The sequence below is a fragment of the Protopterus annectens genome, chromosome 6.part1, assembly GCF_019279795.1.
Source record: "Protopterus annectens isolate FY-2018-M chromosome 6.part1, PAN1.0, whole genome shotgun sequence".
In the NCBI taxonomy this organism is placed as follows: Eukaryota; Metazoa; Chordata; order Ceratodontiformes; family Protopteridae; genus Protopterus; species Protopterus annectens.
Genome location: NC_056738.1, coordinates 274931402 through 274952018, shown reverse-complemented (window position 1 = coordinate 274952018; position 20617 = coordinate 274931402). Strand labels below are relative to the sequence as shown.

General features: G+C 41.3%; 1 protein-coding gene across 3 annotated transcripts in view; it reads left to right on the top strand.

Moving 5' to 3' along the window:
• FAM126B (family with sequence similarity 126 member B) overlaps positions 1-20617 on the top strand; it is a 1024500-nt gene that overhangs the window by 82560 nt on the left and 921323 nt on the right. For all 3 annotated transcript variants that reach the window (XM_044075704.1, XM_044075703.1, XM_044075705.1), the window contains exon 2: positions 5867-5997. The gene's annotated coding sequence lies outside the window, so the exon portion shown is untranslated. The remainder of the gene's footprint in view (positions 1-5866; positions 5998-20617) is intronic.

Below are 20617 nucleotides of genomic sequence, written 5' to 3'. Positions count from 1 at the left end.
ACCTCCGTGCATACATTTGCCAAGCATTACAATTTACCTTTATACTCTAGATCCCGAGCAGGTTTTGCCACTGCTGTTTTGCAAGGGATCCTAGCTACACCATAATCTATACTCTTTCCTCCTCTCCTTGTTTAGCTATGGTATTCTACCCATTTGTAATGACTGCAGATGCATCCTTGAAGGACATAGTACAGTTTTGTACCTACCATAAATGTAGATGTCCGATAGGAATGCATCTGCAGTCAGGATTACCCACCCACCTTCCCCTCTGAGGTACTCCTAGGGTATTTGCCAGCCTTCAGCTAGCTTGGGGGGGATCTATTATGGTGTATTTGTTTGTATATATGTACATACATGCTTATTTTTTGTGTTTGCTCTCTACTATTTGGAATCATTGGCATTTATCCAAATTTAGCCTTCCAAGAGGGCACCTGGCATCTGGGGCAAGAAACACTGAGGAAAATGGCGTCGGCTGATGCCTTTATACCCGAATAACTGCAGCTATGACGTCGGGTGAAGTGCGACACCAGCCGAGGCCAGACCCAGACTTTGGAATCCGGCCGACCGAAGGGCTGCCTGACGACAGGACAACCCATTTGTAATGACCTCAGATGCATTCCTATCGGACATCTACATTTATGGTAGGTACAAAACTGTACTTTGTCAAGGGTGCAATACAGATTTTGCACAAGTTGTGTCACTTTATGCATAGTAGGTTACTGCTGAATAGCTGGAAGTTGTAACTTAGATCGTTAACCCATTGAATATATTGGTGAGTATTATAAGGTAGGCCAGATTTGCATGGGATTTTTCATGTTGAAATTTTGTCTGGGATATTCTTTGAAATTGAGAAAGTTATTGGCTGTAAACCTAAATTAGAAGGCTGCTTTGTTTTTGTACTGGAGTAGAATAAGAGATATCTCTAAATTCTTTTTCCAAATATTGGTCATTCTCTTGACCATGAGAAATAAATACTCCCCACTTTATTTTTTTTCATATTAAAAACTTTATTTATAACTCAGTTTTTCTTGGGTACAACTTATTCGATTGTGAGATTTTTTAAACTTTAGTAACCACTTCTTAATTCAAATTTATAAACTATATTTACATTTCTAAATTCCATTTCCCCTGGCCAGGGATCTCAGTCTCATAAGCAATCCTGTAATACTTGGGTTTATTCTATTAAAAAATCCAGACCTTAGACTTATTCCTTCTATAGCACTTGAGTCTGATGGTCAGCCTCTTAATAAAAACCTTCTCTCATTCCCTTTATTTTTGATATGAACCTTTCCCTCTAGGCTCCTATATCTGTTCTAACCACTGTATTGTCTCTGAAATGCCCGACTCTTTCTCTCTGTCCAGGAAGGCTCACTTCTGTTTATGTTCAAGTGTAGGTCTTTCCCTGCTCATTAAACCCTTCAGGATAACTTTTATTGTCTGTATCTTTGGCACATTGAGGGACTTCCATTTGTTTTTAGCTGCAGTCATAATCAAAACAACAGCACATTTTTCCTGTTGCTAAGATCCACCTTTTGTCTAGTCCTGAAAATAACATCCTGTCAGTAATGTTTATTTGCGTCTTGAATATTGGTGTAACCATTTCCTGCAGTTGGACTGTAAAGCCAGCAAGGCTAGAGCATCCCTAAAGCATACTTTTCCAAATACCTTTCTTGTCCCTTATATCTCTAACGCATCTCACTAACCTCAGGAAAATATGATTCAGTCTAGCTGGATGTAAAAATATTTGTGGAGACAGTTCCACACAAATATTCTAAATTGCCTGCTTTGTTTTTTGTTTTTAGTGCCTGGCCATTTGACATAGCTTCCACCACGATGCCTCAGTCCCTGTGTTTATAATTCCGCATCTCGTGCGTCTTTCCATTGGAGGCTTTTCCTCTTGTCTGTCTGACTCGACGCTTTATGGACCTTACTTATGAGGCCTCTCATATCAGACTGCTTCACCTTCCCATCAGTTCATAAAGCAACTAGTAGAAGCATATCTGACAATGGGTATATACATATCCTTGAACTTTTGGCTGCTGTTGTCACATCTTCATATTCAAACATATCACCTTCTCCGAGTTAAGATTGAGGAACTCACAAAGTGATGTAAAAATAAGTTTAGTAGCAAAGCTTTTGAGATAAAACTCTTCTTTAGTCCTTTAAAACTCTTCTTTAGTCCTTTAAAATCTGATCTACTTTAGTGGACCGAAAGTTCACTTACCCAACTTTTAAATCGCAGAAACAAAAAGACCGACAACCGCAGAACAATGACATCCCAGAACACTGACTTTCCACTCCAGGTAAGTAACTGCTTGGCCATTTTGAAAAAAAATTAAAACCAAAGGAAAGTAAACCCACCCATGTGGGGGGCATCACCCCCCCTATGTGGAGCAGCACCCCCCCACGCCCCCTAACTAAATATACCATCTCCAAGATCACACTACCGTGGGGGTAAGGGGGCAAAGTTCAACAGGGTGGCCAAGTGGTTACTTACCTGCAGTAGAAAGTCGGTGTAGCAGGATGTCGGTGTTCTGCGGTTGTCAGCCTTTTCGTCTTGGCGATCTGACAGTCGGGTAAGTGAGCATTCGGTCTACTAAAGTAGACCCTTAAAATCATACTAAAACACATTTTCATATATATATATATATATATATATATATATATATATATATGCATACATACACACACACTGCATGAACAAATTCATACCAACAGGAGCACAGCAACAATAAATTAATTAAAACAATGAAGTGCTTGTTTCATGGAAAAAGAGACCTTCTCTTAAGAACAGGTTTTAAACTCACAGTATCATTCAACCCAGAGGGCACATCTGCTTGAAAGTAATTAATCCATCTGTATTCAACATTATCAGTATTCAACACAATATTCCTTCCTCTAATACTTCTTACAATGATTTTTATTACCCTAAATGTAAAACTATGCATTTTATCTGAGCTTATGTTATGTTTAGCTGAGGCATTACTCTCTACCTCCATATATGTTAGATATGTGTTGGGCTGTTCTTTCTTTTAACATCCTGTTGGTTTTTCTAACGTAAAATGAAATCCATTTTTCACAGGTGGCTAAGTAAACCACATTCTTGGTTTTACAAGTAGCAAACGTGTGAAAATAAAATGTCTTACTTTGTATTAGGATGTACAAAAATATTTTTCTTATTTACATAGTGACAAAACTGGCAGTCATAGCAAGGCATGCTATTTCTAGTTTTTATTATAACATTCTTAAAGCACATTTGTAGGTCTTTATAACAGAGCTGTTGTTTCAAATTCCTATATTTCCTAAACGCAAAACTAGGTGATGAACCTACGACTTCTTTAACCACATCAGATGTACATAATATCGAGCAATTTTGTCTTCTAAGTTGTTTAACTCGATTGATATGTGCATTATATTGCATAATATATCTAAACTTATTTCTGGAAGTTATATCCATTACAGTCCCATTAGTTGGATTTTCTTTTGTCTGAGATATATGGTCTAGCTAGGCCATCTCTTTCACTCAACACTTGTTTTGTATTTTCTTCTAACAGTTTAATACTCTTGCCCCTATCTTTAAACTTGGTGACTGTCTGATCTTGTTCCTAAAATCTCAATGGAGTTGCCTTCTTTCTCCAGTTTCTAAATGACTCCTCCTGTGGGAGTCATGTGTTTGAACAGCTGTAGGTATTAAATATAAAGGCCATGGTTTGAGTAGAACATTTTTAGTGTTTCTCCTAAGGGCAGCAAAGGTTGGTCTGCACACTCACTTGTCCTTCTGCATGTCCCTACTCTTTCCCACAACCCCTCAGGGGGTCCTCTGCATCATTTTCTCCCACTGAGCTCGGTAGGAATCCATCTGTGGCTGCATGAATTTATGTATTTTACCAACTGCAAACATCTTTCTGGGTCTGGGAGTTCTAATCCACCTAAATCTTTCACCATAGTTAGTTTTTCCCTAGAAACTCTAAGCCTCATACCTTCCCATAAGAGGTCCATTGCCAAGTTTTCCAAGGTGAGGAGTAACTGATGTGTAAAAATGTTCCATAAATGTTTGCAACAGATATAAACATAGGGAAAGCAGAAAATATGCCACAGGAGTATTTTCCGTTTTAGAATTACCTTTTTCAACCTATTTATTCTCTTGTTGTTTGTAGGCACATTGTTCCCCAGAATCATATATCCAAAACCTTAAATATTTAAAGTAGTTTTCTTTCCAGGTCTGGGGATGAATAATTCCAACATGTACTGGGGATATCATTAATTGTTACTGCTTTAGTTCTTCCAATTTGTACTCTGAAAGCTTCCCAAAAATCTTATTTATCTTCTGCATATCTGACTAGGGGTTCTCCAGGATGTCATCTGCATATGTGGCCACTTTGTGTTCCATAATCCCCATTCTATAACCTGGTGTAGTTCTAGGTATTTAGCAATGTGCACACTTACCTGGTATGCCTTTGGATTACAAATGAGTCCAAATGGCTGTGTGCTGTCTTAACGCTTGTTTTGGTTCCACTATGTCTTTCTAATAGCAATTCTGCAAACTGAGATGTGAATCCCATTCTCAGTATTACCTTTTGCAGGTATCTCTAGTCTACTCTATATAAGCTTTTTCAATATCTAGACTCACATTACCACCTCCTCCTTTCATGTTGGGCATTCTTTATCATAAGCAAGGCTCTTGTGATATTATCAAAGGTTTGCCTTCTTCCCACAAACCCGCTTTGATCATCTTTTATTAACTGTGGGACGTACTTCCCCAATCCTTTTGCCAAAGTAGCCACAAGATTTTATAGTCATGGTTCCATGCTGATATTGGCATGTAGGAGCCAACTGTCTGGCTTGTGAATTAACACCATCATGGTCTTCTTCCATGAATGTGAAACCGTCTTAACATGCAATACTTTACTGAATAATTTTGTAATTCCATCAAAAATGGCTCCCTGTCCAATTCTATAACTCAACCAGTTGCCCATCTGCCCCTGGGATTTCCCCCTTAGTTGCAGATCAGAGTCTCATTTAACTTTTTTTTTTTTTTTTTTTTTTTGGGATTTCTCCTTAACATTACGTCTGCCTGCCTGGGATCCAGTTCTGGAATATCTGCCTGTCTCTTGTATGTCACCAGCTCTTGTTCATCCTTTTCCTTTATGTCAGTCCTGGGATAAACTGCCAGGCATTATCCCTAAACTCTTGTAATATTTATCTGCTAATCATCCATTGGGCTCCACCTTGTATAGTAAAGGAAACCCCCTGAAATATAATTTTAAGCTATGACACAACATCAGCATATATTTTTAGAGATTGCTGCAAAATGCACTTGTTTCCTTATGCTGAATCACCCACCTGGCAGCATAGCTCTGAACTGTCCCAATTTCTGCAGAATGTGTCTGATTTTTTTCTCATATTTTTGCCCTATATCCTTCTTACAATGTTTGCAGCTGAGAATTGTGCTCAAAACCTTAGAAGCTCTAATATGTTTGCAGTTTTTCTAACGAAAAAGCTTTAATTATCTCTGTGATAAGTATTTAGAAATGTACATGAAAACAGAGTACATCAGATGTACAGACGTTTAAGTTATTGTTTATAAAGAAATGTTTAGACGTAGGGTGGGAGTCAGATTGCCATATTACTAGCAAATCTGTAATCATTGGAGTCCAAGTTCTGAAATACCAGAAAATGCTGCCCACAGAAAGTGTCGGTTATGGCTGCTGTTGTAAGTCACTTTTAATTATACATTTGTTGATTTATATGAGCTTTTATTATTCTATTTGATGGAGGACTTTGGTCTGATGTACATATATTGCCAACTTTCACTACCATACTGTTTATTTCAGTGATTTTTTACTGTATCCACTTTTTATTTCAGTGAATACTCTGAAGCAGTACTTCCGAGAGGAAGGTAAACTTTCAAAATCTGGATGGCTGTTCCTGTATTGCTATGGCAGATGTGACATTCCATTGGGAGAAATTAGCTGTGGCATGTAATTAACAGAAGAGGTAAGTACAAAAAAATATTTCATTAGAAAGTAGAAAACAATCTGATGGACACAGGAGATGCTGTGGCTAGGTGTACTGGGATAAGATGAGTGTGGAGGCAATGTAAAGTTACTTTCTTGTGTGATGTAGGTAACACCAAACTAGAAAGTCTGTTTGTCTATTAATAACACAAAGGGCTGTAATGGAGAGAGTCACAAGTTGTAGAATGTGACCTAGATAAGGTAGTGCAATGATGAAGGTTTTAGCAGCAGAAGTGTCGGAAGATGCTGACGGCTGGAGGGAGGCAGAGGTCCAAAGGCATGTAGTGACCTGAAAAGGGCATTTTTACTTTTTTCATCTACTGTTAACTATCTTAAAATTTGTACACACATGGTATGTGTTGAATAGCTGTATATATGGCCAACTGTTGTTGCATTAAGAATAATTTCAAGTAAATTTCATATTAAAATTATAAATTAAATTACTGTCTCTCATCATCCCATTCCAAGTGTAAATAGGACATATACTTTCATCTGAACGCATGGCCTTTGAGTGTACCATTCAGAAAAGACTGCCTGTTTGCTAAAAACCTGCATGAGTAAATGAAAGGAGGACAGAAATTTTAATAGGCATCATTAAACTCTAGCGTCTGTCTGTTATTTGGGCATTACAGCCTAGTGTACACTTTATATATGAAAATGGATGTAGTGAAGGTAGGTTGGCCATTTCCAAATTCAGAATAAAAATGATACACTGAGCTGTCAGAACTATAGTCAGAAATAGACTTAAATCTGAGTCCATGCTTCTGCTTCTTCTGGTATGTCCCAGCGTGCTGGGGATAATAAATGCTGGTTTCTGCGTTTGATTAAAAGAACACACTCATAGTCACAGTTACAGACTTTGCTACTTAAATCTGTATTATGAGTTTTCAGTCCAACTAGTACTTCAACTGTAGAAAGTAGTACTGAAATAAAATGCAAATTTGCATGTAAACATGTTGGGTTGTAGAACAGTACAGTTGTGTAGGTAAAGTTACTGTACCAGTAGATTTTCAAATGATCCCTGCTGCAGTAAGCTATAGGTTTTATACCCTGCAGGGCTTCAGGGCACCTTCCACTCACCCATACCATTAGCTTGAGCTGAGCTGGCTAAAAAAAACAGGTTTGGGTGCCAAAACCTTCACAGCTTTCATAACTGAGAGAGGGAGGTTGAGCCCTGAGGAGACATGGCTAGGAATAACAACAAGAAAAAAAAATGCCCACACAGTGCCATAAAAACACACTAAAAGAGAGAGGGAGTGGCTACTGCAGCAGTGATCATTCAAACCTTGAGCAGCATCTTACCCTCACCTAGAATGATGGCACAGTACAAAGACAAAATGATCGATTTTAACAATTGGCTAAAATTTTGGTGTCATTCAAAGGGGATCCAGTGTCTGTTAGCCTGGGATGACATGCTCGACAAGCCACGTTGCTTCGCTAGGGACGGCTTGCACCTGTCACCACTGGGCTTTTGGATATTGGCAAAGGCTCTTGCCACCTCCATAGTGCCTTTTTTAGGCAAGGCTCAAAAGTCAAACCCACCCCCATAGACAGCACAAGGAACAAGAAACTAAGGGTAATGCTGCTTAACGCCAGAAGTCTTAACCTCAAGATGCATGCACTCAAAGCTCCCCTCAGTATGGAGAACATCGATATCTGTGCAGTGACAGAAACCTGGTTCAAGGCTCCAGAGAGCACCCCAGCACTACCAGGCTATACCTCATATCATGCTTTTCGGCCCCAAAACCCGGATCGAACCACAAAAGGAGGGGGAGTTTCCATATTTATCAAGGATATCCACACCTCCAGATTAGTGGCATTGCACGAAGTATCGGACACCATCCATGTGCAGCTAACAGTGGGCAAGACTGCTTTTCACTTTATAGCATCCTACAGACCACCCTCTCAAAGTCAGGAATCCCACTCAGCTTTCCTGAAAACATTGGAGAACATGAAGATCTCTCCGAACACCATTATATTGGGCGACTTCAACTACCCAAACATTGACTGGGAGCACTACTCAAGCCACAGCACCTTAGCCCAAAGGTTCTTGGAAATTATAAACTCAAATGCTATGGAACAACTAGTCACCACTCCCACAAGAGGGGACAACATACTAGACCTGATTATTACCAACATGGGGACTCTATGCTCCACAAAAGAAGTATATCCCTCATTGGTAAGATCAGACCATAAATTAATTTCACTGGATGTCCACATCCCGACCCCACCCCCAGCCCAGAAAACCACAGTGAAAAACTTCTCAAAAGCGAACTTCTCACTTCTCAAAACCGAAGTGGAATCCTTCAAGGCCCCAGGGCCAGTGGAAACTATGGCCTAAACTGCAGAATCCTATATAAACGCATTCTACGGACATCTCCAGGAATGCATGGATCATGCTATCCCAAACAAAACCAAGACCCAATCATCCAAAGGCAGGCATCCAGTCTGGTGGACCCTGCCATAAATAAACTGTACAACAGAAGGAGGAAGCTACTACATGATAGAGCAAAATCCCTAATGGGGAAGGCATCTCTGATCAGTACTAGCAAAAAATTACAATCTCTTATAAAATCCTCCAAGGCCAGCTTCGAGAGAAAAATTGCACAGGACACCAAAGACGATCATAAGGCTTTTTTCAGTTATGTTAGGAACCTGGGATGCAACTCCCAGACTTGTTCTGAGTTGATTCTAAATGACAAAAAATACACTGAACCCACAGACATCGCCAATATCCTGGCAGACAGGTTCAGTGCAAACTTCTCCACCCCTCCCCAAAAGAGCAAGTATCTATCCCGGCAGAGGGCTGCCTCCCAAACATCTCTGATGCTCAGGTGAAGGCTGCCCTCTCCAAAGCAAAAAACACTGCTTCCATGGGACCAGATGGCGTCCCAGGTTGCGTCCTACATGAACTCCAAGAGGAACTAATCCCTCAAATAAAACAGCTATACAATCTCAGCCTCACTACAGGATATGTGCCCACAGAATGGCGTACAGCAACAGTGGTCCCACTCCACAAAGTTGGAGCCTCTACGGACCCTGGAAACTATCGCCCCATAAGCCTGACTAGCTTAGTCTGCAAGGCTATGGAGAGGATCATCATGGAGCTCATAAACAAAGACATTGGGGACCTACAGACACTAGATCCTACCCAGTTCGGCTTTGTCAAGGGCAGATCCTGCCTTTTGAACCTGGTTGACTTCTTCGAAACAGTCACCAAAGCCATTGATGAAGGGAAGGTAGTCCACACAGCCTATCTGGACCTTGCAAAGGCATTTGACACAATACTCCACTCTGGTATCATAGATAAGCTATCCAGCTTAAATATAAACCCCTATGTCACAAGATGGGTCACAAACTGGCTCAAAGACAGAACCCACAGAGTTAGAGTTGGTGGAGCCATGTCAGACTTGAAACTGGTCACAAGAGGCGTCCCACAGGGTTCTGTCCTGGGACCACTCTTGTTCGGTATATACTTTTCCGAGGTACAGGCAAACGTGGGAGGACTATGGCTCACCAAGTTCACAGACGACTGCAAACTGGGCGCCATAATCGACTCTCCAGCTGACACAAACATCCTTCAAAAAGGTCTCAGAGACAGATAACTGGTGCCAGCGCCATGGTTTAAAGCTAAATGCCAAAAAATGTATAGTCATACCCTTTGGCAAAAACAATGTGCCCACAAATTACCACATAGGCGGAAACCTATTAAGTACAGAGAAAGTTATTAGGGACCTGGGGACCCAAGTTGATAGCAATCTCGCCTTTAAAAACCACATTGCCAAAGTGGTTAGAAAGACCTTCTACATAGCCCACGTCATCACGAAGGGTTTCACATCTAGATCAAGAGAGGTAATCGTGCCCCTTTATTCATCCCTCATCAGGCCCATCATAGAATACAGTGCCCCTTTTGGGATGTGCCTTACCCGATGCCTGCAGCAATTAGAAAGACCCCAAAAGTATCTCACCAAGAGGATCAAGGGTCTCAAACAGATGCCATATGCTGCTCGGTTAAAAAAACTCCAGCTCTACTCAGTTGCATACCGCCTACTTCGAGGCGATCTATGCCTGACATACAAAGCTATGTCAAATCCAGAATTAATGGACATGCTTCACCTCAGTAAATCTAAATCCCTTAGAGCCACACGCTCGAGGGACTTGAACCTCAGCACAGAAATAAATAGAACTTGCTGGAGGGACAGGTTCATATCCCAGAGGCTCCCTTCGCTCTGGAATAGAATTCCAGTTCATGTGAGGCAGAGCACCTCACTGAATCTCTTCAAGAAGAATCTCGATAGGTGGATGGGGGATCATAGGTTTGTCCCAGGGATTACTCCCATGTCACTATTAGACAGAGGCACAGTAAACTAAACCTTAAAAAGGGCACAGTATACTCAAATCAAGGGGTGGCGTAAGCCATACAGAATCGGGCTAGGCTTATAATTGCCCCAGGGCAGATAGCCTAGTATGAACCTATGAACCTATAAACATCTACTGCCATGTTTTCACACAGCTGTACAATGTTCTTCATATTGATCATTGCTACAATAGCCTACGCTGTATGGGTCATAAAAAAATGGATGACTGAGAAAAAATTCACCAATAATCACCACAAATCTCCGTACCACAGGATCCAATGAAGGAAACTTCGTTTTGGAAATGAAAGCGCTAAATCTTTCTGCTTGCATTCTGTGTGGAACAGTCTGAACACTGTCGTGCTGTGTTGTCATTAAAAGTTTTTACCATTACAACGCGTTTGAGTTCGTGTCTTGTGGACTGAAAAGTTTTTTCTGTGGATTAACCCAGTTTTCTTCACTTTGGCATTTACATCAAATTGTGGGACTGCCTTCATTGGATCCTGTGGTACGGAGATTTGTGGTGATGTATGGGTAGATTACCATAGCTTAGAACATCTGGGAGGTAGAAGAAGAAGGGTCCAGGAGTCCCTGGAGAATGGTCATAGCAAAACTTAACCTAGACGTAGAAGGGATCTGGCTTTGTAGTGCTTTGTAAAAGTCTGCACAGAGGACCAAGTTGCTGCTTCTAGAGTACTTCTATAACTCAACCCTTTTCAAAAAGCCATAGATGAAACCAAGGCATGGTAGAATATGGCTTGACCCTGCCTGGAATACTTTTGTTGTGCTGGGAATAACCAAAGGTAATAGCCCGAGATATCCATTTGGAAATGGTCTGCTTTGACACAGGTTGTCCCTTCTTCTTAACTTCAGAAGAAATGAACAACTGATTGGAATTTCTGAAAACAATTGTCAAGATAGTACCTGAACTACATGTGGACATCCAAGGTATGAAGTATCCTTTCTCCCCCATGTTGGCTCGAGAAGAAAACAACGAAGAGGGATAGTTTGGCTTTAAGCAAATTTGAATGTCACTTTAAGTATAGAAAAAGGATTCATTCACAAAGAAACAAGATTGACCTGCCATAAAATCTTTACAACTCAGATATTCTTGCAGCGGTGTAGCAAGCAGTAAAACTGTTTTCCATCTTAAGAACATCAAGTCAGCCAGATGAGCTGCTCCAAATGGAGCAAGTGTTAGCTTCTCTACCGCACAATTAATGTCTCAAGGAGGTGCCACTGGTTTTCATGGAGGTCTCTTATGCAAAACCCCTTTCAAAAACATGTTGACATGGGAATGCCTTGAAAAAGGAGACATGTTGAAATGGCAATCAGATGAACCTTGAAAGAGGAGTAAAACAGGCAATAGAAAAGCAACTCATAAAAAGTTTGTAAAAGAAGAGAAAAACTACTCTCAATGGGTTCAGGTTATGTTATTGGCACCAACTAGAAAACATTTTCCATTTGCTAATATACGATTTTGTAGTAGAGGGCTTTCTTGCTCGCATTAGTAACCCCTGCTCATCTTCAGTAAGCAGGTACCTAAAGGGTAATAAGACCCTAAGATCCAGGCAGTCAAAGTTGTTTTGGGTTTGGATGTATAAAATGTCCCTGTTTTTTTTAACAAGAAATCTTTATGAAATTATCACTTGTGACATAGGCAATCATACATTTATGTAAATGAAAACAAACAGTATTGGCATATTTTAATTTGCAAACATTATACACCACTTATAATCTATCCCGCCATTGTCAGTCAAACATTACAAATCTCATTCCCTCCAGTACAGCTCTTTTGAGTGTGTACCTTTAACTCCCGGTGGTTGTGGCTTGAACCATTCAAAAAATGAAATTATCACCTTACAATTCTAGCAAATACTCATTGACAGAGGTCAAATGTCAATTCAGTTGTGTTTACCATCATGTATGCTTCTAAATTAAATATATTGATACCTTGTATGTAGCACGGTTTTGAATTAGTAATGTTAATGTGAACAAGCAATATCTGATGCCTAGAGGCACAGTAGGAGGTAACTGGAGAAATGCTTGGAGGCGCACTCTGCTGTAATGAATAATTTCTGCACTCAGCTGTAATTCCTCCCCACAAATGGATCAGATATTGGGAAGACAACTGAATCATGTTTCCATTCATGAAGGTCTGACTTTGTCCTGCCCAGTTTGTCTGCCACACAGTTTTGCTCCATGATAATAACATGTCTAGTCTGCAAAGGAGGGTAAGACTTAGTTCTCCCTTGCTTTATGTACCACATCACTGTGGAATTGTCCCTAACAACTTGAAATGATTCTGGGGAGCAAAGGTGATTTTGACGTTTGAGTGCTTTGATAAGGGCAAACATTTGTCTGAGTCTGAATCAGAATTCTGAGGGGAAAAAACTGCATCTGTTCCGTCACATTCTTCCCTGGATTAAATTTCTTGAATCTTTTCAGGAAAAGAGGAATCATTTTTCTTTTACCAGAAACCACCTGATAAGAAAGGTAATAGCCTGAACAAGGCCCTGAGAGAGACTTAATAAACTATTCCTTTTCAGTGAAACTGGAGCAGGAGAATCTGCAAGTTTACTTTAATGTTTCTTTTTGAGAGGAAAATTAAGGCAAACACTTTTTTTTTAATGACAGCAATAGCTTCCTTAGGGATGGGCACAACATTCTGGTTAAGCAGGGGCACTTTCTCTGCCCCTTCTCACAACACTAACAAAAGTGGTTCTCCCTTGCCCACTAAGGGGACTCCAATGGCTGCAGAGGACATTATTAACCCCCCAATCCATAGTGTATGTGTTTGCCACACCAGTGGGATCTAGGGAAAAGGGGAGTGGTCTTAGAAACCAGCTTGGGCACAGCAGTGTCTGTCACCTGCATTTGAGGCAAATTACCAGCTTGCTGTGGTGCCAAAGGCTGCTTAATTAACTTTTTAAACACTTTCATTGAATTGTCACTTAAGATAAGACATAAGCAAACATGCATTTATATAAAAGAAAGCAAATCATATGAGTAACTTCTACTAGCTAAGAATTTTGAGTAATGATCTTTGAGATGTAACAAAATATTTATTGAACATTAATTACTCAGATAAAAGTAGGTTGTCTAAGCCCCACTAAACACTCCAAAATATTGCTTCTTCCTGGTCAAAACTACCACACCTGTCATGCACTAGTGTATTATAATCATTTGAAATTGCTGCTTCACAATAGAAAAGAGCTGGTTTCCTTAAAGGGTGAATTTGCTTAGAAATGCATTTAAGTTAATATTTGCTGAATTTTACATTGCCAGCTTTTCTTTCAACTCCAAAAAAGGAATATTGCAATAAAGTGAATGATTAATATTGTCCCTGAATAGCAACCTCTTAGCACAAGAAATCTGGACAAAGCCTAAAATAATGAGGGGTTAAAGGGCCAAAAGCAGAGACAGATTAAGTGTTGCTCTTGTTTGTCTTTTCCCAGTTAGGGGACGCCACAGCGGAACTCCGGTCCCCTAATGATTGGCAGTAGATTTTTATGGTGCCGAGTTGCCAGCCTGAAGCCCAACCTTCAGCGAAGACATGCCCATTTACACATGTCTTTCGGAGACAACTCGACCTCAGGGAGGACATGCAGACTCCACACAGAAGGCACTCCAGACGGGAATCGAACAGGAGAACCTCTTGCTGCGAGGCAACAACGCTACCTCTTTACCTTTGCGTTTTTTTTTAGATTAAGTATTGCTGTTATAAACATAAAAAAATTGTTAGAATAACAGGATTTGTGTTGGCATGCATTTTCTGAAGGAAATGAAGTCTGAAACTCAAATCCATGTCATTATTTAGAGATTTCAGTCCTCAATGATTTACCCAAAAAACACAAATTTTATGAGGAACACACCAAAAAATGAGACAGAAATCTGGTCATTCTGCAAAAATCTGTACATTTGAGTCGTATGCATGCTTTAAAGTTTAAAAAAAAGTGATGATGTTCATCGTATTTCACTGTTGCAGTCATTACAATTGGGTTATCCTGCTGGCAGGCTACCCGCAATCGGCCTGAATTCCAAAGTCTAGGTCCGGCGTCGGTTGCTGTCACCTCCTCCCTGACGTCAGTGCACCAGGGGTATAAAAGATGCAGCCGATGCCATTTTCTTCAGTCTTTCTTGTCACGCGGTGCCCGAAGCAAAAGCAGTTCGCTAGTGCAGGTCAGCCGACTCCTGAGATTTTCGTGTTCGAATTTCAGATCCGAAGTCTTCATTAAAAGCTAAGTACCCCATTGGGGAAACTTTTTTCTTGCTCTAGACCGATATCAGAAAAAATTAATAATTGTATTTCTTGTGGGAAGCAAATACCTCATAAGGACTTCCATTCTTACTGTATTCCTTGCCTAGGCCCTGATTACGACGTTGCTCATTGTCGGTTTTGTGCTAGATTTAACCAATGCACTATTAAGCATCAGTACGATTTTGCATTTCACTATTTTGGCAGAAGATTTAATTACATGATGTCATCGGGCAGCCATCCGACTACCGCAGTTCACAAGAAACGCAAAGAAAAAGAAAAGGACAGGCATCTTCAAAGCCAGTCGCAGGTTTGCCGGTTCTCAGTGAGGTGCTTCCGCAGCCCCTGACGCCCGCTACTTTAGAGCCGCCGGCCGCTTCCGACTCCCACGTGGAGCCGACTAGGCCGCAGGAAACTCAAGTTATTGGAACCTCGGAAACTATTCCCTCAGATGGGTCCAGAGCCGCTGAGCAGGCATCGGCTTCTGAGGGTGTTTTCAGGCCTACACAGTTACATGTTAAAACGACTTCAGCTTCAAAGGCAAAGACTAAAGCACCTCTAAAGACAAAGAAACAAGTACAACAGCCCCATGGACAGGCCTCCATGCCTGAAAAAACAGATGCTCAAAATGGCCGAAGACCTAATTACTTTGATCAGGGGTTTTCGTCCCCCTCCTGATAAAAGGCCTAGGCAAGAGGCAGAATATGAATCTTCAGATCAGGTTTCCATTTCTTTTGATTCCTCTTCTGATCAAGAATACTCTCTTCCTCCCTATGAGGATTCTGATGCTGAAGAATCTACCCCTTCAGCCTCTTCTCCTGAGGATTATTCTTTTGGGGAAACTCTGCATACCATGAGGGAGCATTTCCACTGGGAGAGCCAAGATTATTCAGAATCTAAGAAAAGGCTCAGGGACTTCCTTTTACTTCCTCAGCACAGGCCCCTTGCTATTCCACCTGTGCTAGACATTGTAGATGTATTTTCAGAGTCCAGTCTGACTCCTGACTCTTTACCTCCAGCTCCTGTTAAGCCAGACAGATAGTACAAGGTTCCTGATTCTCATAAATTTCTGTTTACGAACCCTGCTGCTGACACAGAAACTATCTCTCAGGGTCCCAAAGGGGTCAAGGCTTCCACTGCAAAAAACCCTACCCCCTCTGACAGGGATTCCAGGGCTATGGACAGATGGGGGAAAAAGATTTACACTTCTGCTACCTTGGCTATAAGGGCTTTAAATTGTCAGTTTCATATGCTTAAATATCAGCAATATATTATGTCACTGCTTAAACAGAAAATGTTGATAAATTCTGAATGTGCAGAAAACAAAGAAATGTAGGATTTATTGCATGCAGCTGAACAAGTGGGAAAGCATACTTTGCAATGTGGTTTTGATTCTCTGGAGGCCTCCTGCAGGGCTGCTGTTACGGGTTTTGTCATTAGGAGGCATGCTTGGTTAAAGGAACAGAATCTGCCTGATCATGTTAAAGCAAAATTATTAGATGCTCCATTACAGCATGATACCTTGTTTGGTGTTAAAGCAGAAGAGGTGTTGAAGAAAATGGAGGACAAAGCTAAATCTATGCAAACAGTCAAGGATTTCTTACAGGTACAGCCTCCAAGATTTAGCAGACACTGACCTACAAAGAATTGCTCCTTTCCAGTGTCATTCAGGCCACAAAGAGGCAGATACAGACGCCCTAGAGGCAGATCCCAGCCCCAAGACTCATACAGGTCTAAACAATAACAATGGTGTACTTCTACCTCCAAAAGCGGAGAAGACAAATCATACTCATACAGGAAACAGTCCCAATGATTTCCACTGCCTGCGTCAAGCACTTATCTTCTGGCAGCACCTTTAGGGGGAAAACTAGCACTTTTTACTCAAAACTGGCACGTAATAACCCAGGACAAATGGGTCTTGGATATAGTGTCACAAGGCTACAAGTTTCACTTTCACACCCTGCCAAGGGCAAACGGTTTGCCAGATCTGCCAAAAAATCAATGGGCAGAGGCACAAAAGCAAGTGTCATCCCTCATGGACATGAGGGCCATTCAGCAAGTACCACAGCAAGAGCAGGGACAAGGATTTTACTCAAGACTGTTCTTGGTGCCCAGAAAGGACAAAGCCTGGAGACCAGTACTGGACCTATCTATTCTAAACACATATCTGGATATTCCAAGATTCAAAATGTTGACTCTGCAGCAGCTTCTGCCCATGCTGGGCAAGAAGGCTTGGCTTGTGACTTTAGACCTAAAAGAGGCATACCTGCATGTCCCAATCAGACAATCATGCAGAAGATACCTCAGATTCATAGCTGGCTCAATGCACTATCAATTCTCTGCACTGCCCTTTGGCTTATCTACTGCGCCCAGGGTCTTCACAAAATGCCTGGCTCCAGTAATTGCATTTTGCAGACAAAGAGGAATACAAATATATCCTTACTTGGACGACTGCCTTATTCAAGCAAAGAACAAGGACATACTACTACAGCATCTGGCATTTGTAAAAAGATTACTAACATGCCTAGGGTACACAGTAAACGAAAAGAAATCAAAACTAGTACCCTCTCAAGAGGTAATATTCCTGGGTACAAGCTTAAATACAACTGCCCAGATGGCTTATCTCACACCAGACAAACAAAGGCAACTGACTACTTATTTCAAAATGTTGGCAACAAAGGCCCAGTTATCTGTAACAAAAATTCTGCAGGCTTTGGGCTACATGGCATCCTGCATTCTGCTAATTCCATATGCAAGACTGCATACGAGGAAGCTTCAGTGGTATCTAAAAAGTGTTTGGGCTCAACATTGCCACAGCCTGGAAACAGTAATTACCCTCATTCCCTGCGTGCAATAGGAGTTTCGATGGTGGGTAAAGGCCTGTCACCACAACAAGGGGCAGCCATTCACTTTACCCACAGCCAGGCAGACTTTAACAACAGATGCATCAGATTATGCCTGGGGGGCCCACATGGCAGGAAGATGTATTCAGGGCACATGGTCCGCAAGCCAAATGCATCTATATATCAACCAAAAAGAGATGCTAGCTGTTCAGAATGCCCTGATAGCCTTCAAGGATCTACTTCATCCAGGACAAACACTGATAAAGACAGACAATACTACAGTCATGTGGTACATAAACAAGCAGGGAGGCACTCATTCCTACCCCCTATGCAGACTAGCCATGACTTTGTGGGACACCGCATTGACATAACAAGTACATCTGCAGGCACAATTCCTGCCAGGAAAGATAAGTACTCTGGCAGACAAACTAAGCAGAAACCTCATGGATCCCCACGAGTGGAAATTGGATACGCAAGTCTTCAGCATGATAAGTTATTGGGGATGCCCGGACATAGATCTATTTGCTTCCCCTCACAACTGCCAACTACAGAGGTTCTGCACAAGGACTTATCACAAGCAAGCATGGAAAGTGGATGCTGTGTCTTTCAGCTGGAAAAACTTAACAGTATATGCCTTTCCTCCACTGCCTCTTCTCTCCAAGGTACTCCTAAAAGTCAGACAAGAGAAGCCAAAAATGATACTGATTGCCCCAGACTGGCCCAGCCAGCACTGGTACCCAATCCTAAGGAACTTCTCTCAATACCCAGCCTGGACATTACCTCAAATTCCTCACTTACTGTCCCAACACAACAATCCGATCCTGCACAGCCAACTCAAGACCTTAAATCTGGCAGCATGGCGGATAATGTAGTCATTCAAAACACACCTCTCTCTAAACCAGTGATGGATGTTATTTTGGAGGCCAGGAGGCCTACTACCAGAAAATCTTATGCTGAAAAATGGAAGAGACTCTGTGCTTGTAACCAGGCGCAAGGGATTGACACGACTGTACCAAATATTCCTCAGATTTTGCAATATTTAACTGAGATGCTGGACAAAGGCCTATCCTTTTCATCAATTAAGATTCATGCCTCTGCCATTTCAGCTCATTACAATACAGAGCCACCTATTTTTTCTCATCCTTTACTAAGGCAGTACCTCAGAGGAGCCAAAAACTTAAGGCCTCCAAGGAGATCACCAGTACCTGCATGGGACCTCAATTATGTCTTGGAAAAACTCACCCTGTCTCCTTTTGAGCCAGCCGCTACAGCAGATATTAAATTGTTATCATGGAAAACAGCTCTGCTCCTAGCAATAAACTCTGCAAGACGAGTCTCAGAGTTACAGGCACTCATGGCTGTGGAACCTTTTATCATTTTCCATCTAGATAGGGTTTCTCTGAGGACAAACCCGACATTTATGCCTAAGGTAGGGTCTAGTGTGGCCCTTAATTAAACTATTCATTTGCCTACCTTTTACCCATACCCACAGAATAATGGTGAGAGACTTCTGCATTCTTTGGACATACACAGACAGCTGCTCTTCTACTTGGACAAAACCAAAGTTTTCAGAAAGCAGACTATTTCGAAGTGGATAGGCACTGTATTCATTTCTGCTATTCACAACATGGCAAATCAGTGCCTAAGGGCATTAGGCCACATTCAACCAGAGCAGCAGCCACTTCAGCAGCCTTCCTCAGAGGAGTACCAACCAAAGACATTTTAGAGGCTGCAACCTGGAGTTCAGTGCACACTTTTACAAAGCACTATCACTTACCACTCTACTCTAAATCCAGGGCAGGCTTTGCCACTGCAGTTCTGCAGGGCCTCATAGCCTCTCCTAATCCTATTCAGCTCCAGCCTCCCAACCTTAGCTTTGGGATTCAACCCAATTGTAATGACTGCAACAGTGAAACACGATGAACATAGTACAGTTGTGCACTTACCATAAATGTAGATGTTCGAGTGTATTCACTGTTGCAGTCCAGGTTACCCACCCACCATCCCCCTTATCTTTGCTGTACTTCTCTATTCTTTACAACCTATGTGGTGTATTTGCTTGTAGATGAAGGAAAAATTTACCTTGGTGCATGCATGCTTTATTGACATATTTTTAGCCTACACTTTTGGGGGCACCTGACATCTGGGGCAAGAAAAACTGAAGAAAATGGTGTCGGCTGCATCTTTTATACCCCTGACGCACTGACGTCAGGGAGGAGGCGACAGCAACTGACGCCGGACCTAGACTTTGGAATTCAAGCTGACTGCGGGTAGCCTGCCAGCAGGATAACCCAACTGTAATGACTGCAACAGTGAATACACTCGAACATCTACATTTATGGTAAGTGCACAACTGTACTTTCTCTGGAGCAACCTCCCTTATGTAGGAGTCTGATTCTGAACCCTCCACACACTCATGCATGCAGACACATACTCTCACATAGGCACTCCCTTATATACACACACTCATGCACAGACTGCATTACTCTTTATGACAGCACAACACCTCTGTAAATCTATAGTACACGTATTCAACCATACACCCACCACTAGCATCATACCACCTCAGTTTAAACATGCTTTCACACCCTCTACCCTCCAAACCACAGCTACTTTTATGCAAGCAAGCAAGAATGCAGACCTATATCCATTCTTTGATTTCTTACAAGAATTTCAAAAACAAAAAATGTATGCAGCCACACATTTGAGTACTGCAAAGTCAATATAGCCTTCATTCTGATTTTCAAATTGAGTTCAGATCATGACTAATACACTTACAGCAATAAATACAGTCATAAATAAAATATACCACACTGTGAAGAATGACGTATGCCTGGAGGCATTCTTTTTGATTTAAAAATATTATATAAAAGCATATATCGCGCCTCCCTACCTTCCTACTGTAAACGTTTAAGAACATTGGATTCAGCCCAAATGCAGTTCTGCGGTTCCTGGACTACTGCCACCATGGCACATTTAATTTTCTCAGACCTCATTAGCAATTAGATTTTGGCACATTTTTTGCAGGTGTCCATCAAGACTCTTTCTTTTATCACTATGTATATACACTTTATATATATATATATATATATATATATATATATATATATATATATATATATATATATATATGCATGTGTGTGT